An 8,845-nucleotide genomic window follows, 5' to 3' on the forward strand; every position below is an offset into this window, starting at 1 on the left:
GAGCCGGGCGTCTGCAGACCTGGCCTTGTGGGATCCGCAGGAGGGGTTTCGGGGGTCCGTGTCGGTCCCGGGGAGGCGGGGGGTTGATGCTGAGTGAGAACAATAAAGAGTGGGTTCACTTGTTTGGGACTCGCAGACGCGGGGACTTGGTGGGGAGAGGGAGCGAGAGCATTTATTTGGCATCTAGGAAGAAAAAACAGGAGCCCTTGTCCGGATGCTGCCCTCGCTGGGAGCGGTGGGGCGGTGGGGACGCAGAGGGGCGCGTACCCCGTGGGCGCGCGCCGCGGCCGCTTCGCCTTTGGGGAGAAAACCCATCCTCTCGGAGCGGAACGCCGCCGCGCCTGCTCTTGAACTCGGAAAGTTATGTAACCCCCGGAGCGGTGACCCCGCTCCCCGCGGGAGGGGCGCCCCGATGCCCCCCTCTCCGGGGGCCCAGCCCCCCAGCCCTGCGCGGGCTCTGGAACTTGCAGCTCCCGCTGAGCCACCCCATCCGCTCCCCGCCCTCGCCTCTCCCGGGCTCCGCGTCCTCCCGCGGCGCTTTGCGGTTTCGCACGCAGGATGCGCGAAGGCGCTCACCGCCGGCTGCGTGGCGCTGACTGCGGCCTCCGGGCGCGCACCTTGCGGGGCGCGGGCTCCGCGCGCTCTGCTCGGGTTCCACTCCTCCACTTTTCCCAGTCACCAGCTCCCTCTCCCGAGCTGGCGTTCTGCACACCAAGTGTCGTTGCTAAGCTCTGGGGGCCCTGCGCTGCGTGGGGGCCCGGCTGTGCGGGTCAGGGTGTCTCTGGCTGGTGTGGAGGCCTTGCACTGCCCCAGGGCAGCGTGCATCATGGCCATGGCGTTTAGAGCAGGAATAGGAAAGCAGGATTCATCCATCCAGCAGAGATTCACCGGGCCCCTGCCCGGGGAAGGAGCAGTGCTGGGTCTTGGAAGCAGGGTGAGCCCTGGCCAGGCAGGGCCTTTCTCTGGGAGAGTAACCAGGCAGTACACAAAGATGCAAATGAGACAGCAGCTTCTGATCAGTGCGGTGGAGAAAAAAAAAAAAACTTCATTGTCTTAGTCTGTGCCAAGGGTGATGTCGCTGATGGCCCACACAGCCCTGGCAGTGAGGTATGGTTCCCATCACGCCTATTAGACACATGCAGGAAGGCGCAGAGGGGCTGGGTGGTTTGCTACGTACAGGTCACACAGCTGGGAAGTTACAGCGCCAGGGCTGGAAGTCAGGACAGCTTGTAATCTACAAATCCCCCTGGTGAAGCCCATGGCGGCATGCAGCAGGCACATAATCAGTGCAGAACCCAGTGGACCCACCAGTAAGAGCACCGTGATTGGGGCTGGCGCTGTGCTGCAGCCGGTGAGGCCGCCACCTGCTATGCTGGCATTCCCACATGGGCGAGAGTTTGTGTCCCAGCTGCTCCACTTTGATCCAGCTTCCTGCTGACGGCCTGGGAAAGCAGCAAAGGGTGGCCCAAGCGCTTGGGCCCCTGCACCCACATGGGAGACCCGGATGAAGCTGCTTGGCTTCGGCCTGGCGCAGCTTTCACCATTGCGGTGGATGGAGGATCTCTCTTGCTCTTTCTCTCACTCTCTGTGGTTCTTTCAAATAAATAAATAAATCTTAAAAAAAAAAAAGAAAAGGCACTGTGATTGCTCATACAAAAGACGGCAGGTGTTCCACCCTCGTCAGCATCCTCAGGACTTTAGGAGGACTTCAGACCCTGCGCACAGGGACCTGACGTGCTGGCGCATATGCCTAGGAGGACTGGCTGGACTGAGGGCAGTGTGGCTCCCACTGGCAGGAGCCCCTCATTGACCCTCTGTGATTATCCACAACAGTGACTTCCTCTAGGGCCAGCAAATTCTTCTTTAAAAAAAAAAAAAAGAAAAGAAAATTCATTTATTTGCAAGTCAGAGTTAGAGAGAGAGAGAGAGAGAGATCTTCCATCTGCTGGCTCACTCCCCAGATGGCCACAATGGCCAGGGCTGGGCTAGGCTGAAGCCAGGAGCCAAGCACTTCATCTGAGTCTCCCACGTGGGTGGCAGGGCCATCTTCTGCTGCTTTCCCAGGCCATTAGCAGGGAGCTGGATAGGAAGTGGAGCAGCTGGGACAAGACAGCGCCCATGTGGGATGCCAGCATCGCAGCTGTTGGCTTTACCCGCTGTGCCATAAAACTACTGTGGACCCTCCAGGTTGCCTTTATGACTGACAAAGCATTGTAGCTTGAGAAATGCTGGTCTAGAGGCAGACCCCGATGTAGTACAAATCGACACACGAGAGAAGGCCATGTCATCCTCAGGACAGGAGGAGCAGAAAGAGACTGGGAGGTGGAGACACAGGGCCGGGACTGCATTTCTGATGCCTCGTCTCCTGAATTAGACAGTGTTTATGTGGGAGTTTGTTATGTTACTGTTTTATCTGTCTGTTTATTTTTACATTTATTTGAGAGGCAGAGAGCTTCCATCTACTGATTCATTCTCCAAAAGCCTCCAACGGCTGGGCTTGGGCTGGCTGAAGCCGGCAGCCAGGTTCAATCCAGGTCTCACATGTGCGTGGCAGGGTCCCAGCCACTTGCACCATCGCTGCTCACCACCAGGGTCTTCACTGGCAGGGAGCTGAGGCCAGGAGCCAGAGGCCAGCACCAAAGCCGGTATTCCAGTATGCGACGCAGGCCGCCAGGCCACACGACTGCTCCCTGTAACCGCTTGATCTTATTCATTTTTCTTTGTGTGAATGGCAGAACAACAGAAAGGAAGACAGATGTACACAGCTGCTGGTTCACTCCCCAAATGCCCACAACAACCAGGGCTGGCCCAGTCTGAAGCCAGGAGCCTGGAACTCCATCCAGGTCTCCCATGTGGGTGGCAGGGGCCCAAGTACTTGGGCCATCTTCTGCTGCCTCCCACACGTGTTAGCATGGAGCGGGATGGGAAGAGAAGGTAGAACTTGCTCCCAGGAACTCCCATATGTGATGTGCACATCCCAAGTGCTGGTTTAACCCACTGAGCCACAGTGCCCACCCCCCATTACTGTCTTTAAAATCAATTTATTGCGGGATAGCTTACGCTTGATAAAATGTCCCTATGCAAGCATACAGTTGATTGGAGTTTGATCAGTAAGCACAGCCACGCAGCCATCATCCAAATACGATGTGTAGCTTCTCTGTCCCCCACAACAGTCCCTTCATGCCCCTGTGCGGTGACATCTGTCCCTCCCCCTCCCCCCAGTGCCAGGAAACCACGGACTCCATTTCCTTCAGGCAGATCACATTTACAGTTTACACAAACGCAATCAGGCAGGGTGTCCGTTTCTGTGTCTGGTTTATTTCACTTGGCATGATTTTTAAAAATTTAATTTGAAAGGCAGAGAGACAGAAAGAGATCTTCCATCCACTGGTTCATTTCTCCCCAAACGCCTGCAACAGCCAGGGCTGGGCCAGGCTGAAGCCAGAACCCCCTGGACTCAATCCAGGTCTCCTATGTAGGTGGCCACGCAGGGTCTCCCACGTAAGGACCCAACGGCTCGAACCAAGCCACCACCTACTGCCTCCCAGGGTGTGTGTAGTAGTAGCTGGATGAGAAACAGAGGAGCCAGGACTCGACCCGGCACTCTGATTTGGAATGTGAGAGCCCCAAGCATCGTCTCAACCGTGGAGCCACACCCCTGCCTCAGCGTGTTTCCCGCCTTCATTCACGTGGCACATGGCACTAAGTCCCTTCTTTCATTCTGAGACGTGTTCAGCACGTGGCGAGATGTGTGTTTCTTCATTCCCCTGTTGGCGGGCATTTGGGTTATTTCCAGATTTGTGGATTACTGACCCCTTTGGTGCCTGAGATGGTTTATCAATAAATCAATCTCCAGGGCGGGCGTTTGGCCTGGTGGTTAAGGTGCCCACATCCCCAGCTCCGGCTCCCAACTCCAGCTTCCTGCTAACGCTGAACCTGGGATCCAGCAGGGATGGCCCAAGTGGCTGGGTCTCTGCCACCTGCAAAGGAGAACTGGACTGAGTTCCTGGCCCAGCTCCCACGGTTGGACACATCTGGGGGATAGGCCAGCGGATGTGAGCTCTGTCTGTCTGTCTTTCTGTCTCACTAGCTCTCAAACAATAAAAAAGATAAGTAATTTTTGATGATTTCTAAACAAAGAAAAGAGACAGAAAAAAAAAGTAATGACGTACTTTCTGTGACAGCCGACTTCCCCATACCACCAATAATTCTGGCAATTGTCCTAATGGCAAAGCCCTAAGTCAAGGCTGCCTGGGCAGTGCTCCGGAAACCCACTGAGTGCTGGCCACAGCGGGAGCAGAGCCACCACGGTCCCCAGAGACCATCTGGGTTTCAGCACTGACCTGGCCGTTTCGCCCAGACTGCATCAATCAAGGTGGAGGGACTGTGGGCTTGGCTGCGAAAGCCTTCTTTGGATCTTCACGTGGCTGGTCTCTGGAATCAGCACTTAGGCCAGCACTCCTGTCTGCCCACGCGCTGGCTCCCAGCCAGCCCCGCGGGAAGCTCCATCCGGGTTCCAGGGCCCTCCGGAGCCAAGAACAGGCTTGCACGGCTGTCTCAGAGCAAACTGTCTTTTCTGCTCAGAAGTGTTCAAACCTCAACTCCTCCTGACAGCCTTTAATTCAAGGTCAAATCATGGCCTTCGAGCTGGCCAGTAACGAAGGCTGATGCCGGGCGGGCAGCAGGTTGTGAGTGGGCCCAGAGCAGCAAGCTCCCAGGCGCCAGCTGAGCCGGCCCCTCCATCCCCAGGTTAACTTTGACAGGCCGTTCCCGGCCACTTCCAAGTCTTGTCTGGCTGCACTGGCCTTGGCTGGGTGCTTGCTTGTTCGCTGGAACCAGAGTGCTGGCATCCAACTCCGCTTCTGTTCCGTGAACAGCTGAGTGGCCTTGGGCGAGGGGCTAGCAGTGACTTGAGCCTCAGTGGTGCCATCTGTGAAGACGCCCAGGAGTGAATGAAATCAGGTGTGCGTGGTTCACGACGTGGGGACTGCATTTCCCACAACCAGCCGTAACGCAGCCTCTGTCAAGAGGTGGACTGGACTGGCCCCTCCTCCTGCATGTGGGGCTGTGGCCGCAGCGCAAGGAACGTTCTATGTCTCAGAAGGTAATATGGCTTCCACGTGGCTCTCCTTCTGCCACCACCTGCCCCTGGGACCCTGCCACCGTGCTGTTGAGAAAACCAAGGCCGCATAGAGAAGGCCCGGGTGGGCGTGGTGGCCACAGCCCTAGGGGAGGTCCCAGGTGACAGCCAGCACCACTCTGGGACGTGTGAGTGAAGTGTTTTCGGATGATTCTAACAGGTGAGCTGTTCCTAAGGAATCCCGCCCAAATGGCAGAGCTGTGAGCTAAACAGTTGGCCACTAAACCTTGGCGTGTTTTTTTTTTTTTTTTTTTTTTCCCATAGAATAGATAGCCAGGACACACGAAGCCCTCAAGAGACCGGAGGCCATGGTGTTTCGCACCCACCACACAAAGGCACATCCAAATGCAGTCCGAGTCCAAGCCTCCCAGTCCACACCGCCATCATCTCCCACTGGGGAGTCTAAGGAAACCATCTCTCCTGCTGCCTTCCTCCTGTCTCTTCACCCTCCCCCCGTATCCAGAACCACCTCTGAGAGCAGAACCAATGCCATCCTCTGTTCTGAGGCTCCCAGGGCTGCTTGCTAAACTTGGACTAAAATCCAGACCCCTGGTTGCAGCTGCTCAGGTGGGCCTGCAGAGAGGAGGAGGGGCTGTCCTGTTTTTCGTGGTGTAATACTCTCCCGGCACTGCAGCTCCTGGGTGGCAGAAGAGCTGGTGCTGCCCCAGGCTGCGAGGGCTGCGGAACGGCCCCTGCTTCACATCTCCAGCCAGACTCTGTGTCTGTGCAGTGTGGCCTTGCAGCCACGCTGGCCCCCAGGACTGACTTAGAGCTGCGACGTGGACGGAAGTGCTCCCCCCACCCCATAATTGCTCCCGCACATCACTCCGTAACTCCGTCAGGGAGGCCATCCCTGATCGCACGGTCTAAGATCCAAGTGTCCCTCGGTCCCCAGCGCCAGCCCTCCAGCATGCTCTCCCCCTCCCCCTTTCTCCCTGTCACCCTTCACTGCCTGACCCCACGGGAGCATCCCAGCTCCCAATGTCTCGTTTGTCTCCCTGCGCGCAGGGATTTTTCCTGCTTAGCTGCCTGCCTGACTCCCGGGGCCTGGGCAGGGCCTGGCACATGCAGGGTGTTCGGCAGAACCTTGTTGAATGACTGCGACTTGAAGCGGTTAGTAGGAGGGCTGCAGGTGTGCGTCATCAGGCCACTTCCCCTCTCGTCGCCAGCCTGGCAGGGGCCCGGCAGCGCCTGCCTCTGTGAAGTCCGGTCCCTGAGATGCACCCTGCGGGGCAGAGTGGCGGTCCCTGCAGGACAAGGCAGCCCCCAGGGCTGGTGACTCTCTTGTTGGCGCTGCTGCTTTGTCTTCTTTGTAAAATGTGTACAGATTCACATGAGAGGTAAAGAGAGAGGGCATGCTTTGTCAGTTCACGCCCCACATGGGCTGAGTGGGCTGGAGCTGAGCTGGGAGCTGGGAACTCCCGCCAGGTCTCCCATGTGGGCAGCAGGAACCCAGCTGAGCCGTCACCTGCTGCCACCCAGGGTCTGTGTTAGCAGGGAAGCTAGGGCCAGGAGAGGAGTGAGGCATGAACGCAGCCACTCCAGTAAGGGACACGGGCTCTTAAGCAGATTCTTAGCAGCTCAGGCAAATGTCCACCTATGCCCTCTTCCTCTAAGTAACTCAAGTGACATCTGGCATGGGGTCCTCCCCCAGGACCCTGGAATACAGCTGAATTTGGAAGGTAAGCCTTTTAGTAAGGTGATCAGGCCAAAGCCGGGCGTCAGGGTGGGTGCTAATCCACTGCGGACGGTATCCTCCTTGGCAGGGGAGACCGGGCCCAGACAACTCACATGGAGACCAAGGGGAGGCGGCGCCCGCCAGCTACAAAGAGAAGTCTCAGAATGAAGTCCATGCTGCCCACACCTTGAACGTGGACTTCTGACCTCTAGCGCTGAGGGATCTGATTGCTTGTGTCACCTCCCAGTCTGGAACTCTGCATCACACAGCCACAGCAAACAAACACAGCATCTGACGGATTTGCACAGAGCTCCAAAACCCACAGGCTGCGTGGCCTCCGGCTGGGGGGGGGGGCTCCAGTCGCTTCTTGCAACCCCCTCCCCCTGCCCCGGGGTGAACCGTCTCAGGCACTGGCCCCCGGGAAGCTGGCGGAGATTTGGCCTCTCAGGGGCTGCCTTGCTGGGGATTTCTGCTACCGGAGTGGCTTCCCATGCCAAGGCCATGGCGCCGCGGCGCTCCACGCCACAGAATCTGGGCGCGACGTGACTGAGCGCAGGAGCCAGTCCCTTTGTCTCTGAAGGTCCAGATCAGAAGCATCTTGGAAGCTAAATTGTGTTTGCTGTGCACACGCCACAGCCAGGGCCGAGTGCAAGCAGCCAGACAATGTGCAAACCAGTGGATGTGGCTGTGTCCTGATAAAGTTTTATTTTAAAAAACCTGTGGCCTACTCAGACCACCGCTGGTTTAGAGCAGGGATTTACTTTTTAATTTACTGTATGATTCATTTTTACTTTAAAAATGGTTTATTTATCCATGTATGATATTTAAAGGCAGAGAGTCACGGTCAGAGAGATGAGCGAGAAGGGGATCCCATCAGGTCTTCCACCCGCTGGCCCCCTCCCCAGATGGCTGCAATAGCCAGGGCTGAGCCAGGCCAAAGCCGGGAGCCGGGAACTCAATCCGGGTCTCCCCCGTGGGTGGCAGGGGCTCCAGGCCTTGAGCCATCCCCTGCTGTCTCCGAGGGCAGGGCGAGGGCACAGCAAGTTTAATAAATGACTATTGTCTTGGTGATGCTCCTGTTCTCAGATAAGAGAACTCTGGTGAGGGGACTTCTAGCCAGAGGAACTCATGTAAACGTTCTGTTAATTAGGCCAGGTACTCTGGACACATTAAACTTCCTGGCCTCCATTCTCCCCTCGGTAAAGTGGGGACAAGGTCCAAATAAAGTTTTACGTTTGTGATATCTTCTAATCAGAACTCTTTATTTTTCCATTCAGAAAATATTTCTTCAGCACCTATGATTTGCCAAACGATATTCAGGGCAGTAAGTAAAACAGAAGCCCCGGCCGGCGCCGTGGCTCACTAGGCTAATCCTCCGCCTGTGGCGCTGGCACCCTGGGTTCTAGTCCTGGTTGCTCCTCTTCCAGTCCAACTCTCTGCTGTGGCCCAGGAAGGCAGTGGAGGATGGCCCAAGTGCTTGGGCCCTGCACCTGCATGGGAGACCAGAAGAAGCACCTGGCTCCTGGCTTCGGATCAGCACTGTGCACTGGCCGCAGCGGCCATTGGAGAGTGAACCAACAGCAAAGGAAGACCTTCCTCTCTGTCTCTCTCTCTCACTGTCCACTCTGCCTGTCAAAAAAACAAACAAACAAACAAAAAAAAAAACAAAAACTGGCAGCTCTGGCCTGACGTCTCCTGCCAAAAGAAAAATGCAGCCATTAGGACAAGGGCCCAGCTGCTTAATGAATGGGCCCAGCGGGCAGACGGGCAGATGGGCTGGGAGCAGGACGGGTGCTCCCAGGGGTCAGGGCACCCTGGGGAAGCGAGGCCTACACCCCTCCTGTCCTCACCGACCTCAGGCATGGCCTCACAGGGCTGGACGCCTCTGATTGCTGTCTTTAGAGGCAGGTGCGGAGCAAGGGTTGAAGGGCTTTGGAGGCAGAGATAAGCCGAGGGCTGGATTCCAGGGTGTGGCAGGGCCGTGGGGCAGGGCAGCCGCACCTTTCCATGAATAGCAGGATTCTCAT

The sequence above is a fragment of the Lepus europaeus genome, chromosome 23 (genome assembly GCF_033115175.1).
Source record: "Lepus europaeus isolate LE1 chromosome 23, mLepTim1.pri, whole genome shotgun sequence".
NCBI lineage: Eukaryota > Metazoa > Chordata > Mammalia > Lagomorpha > Leporidae > Lepus > Lepus europaeus.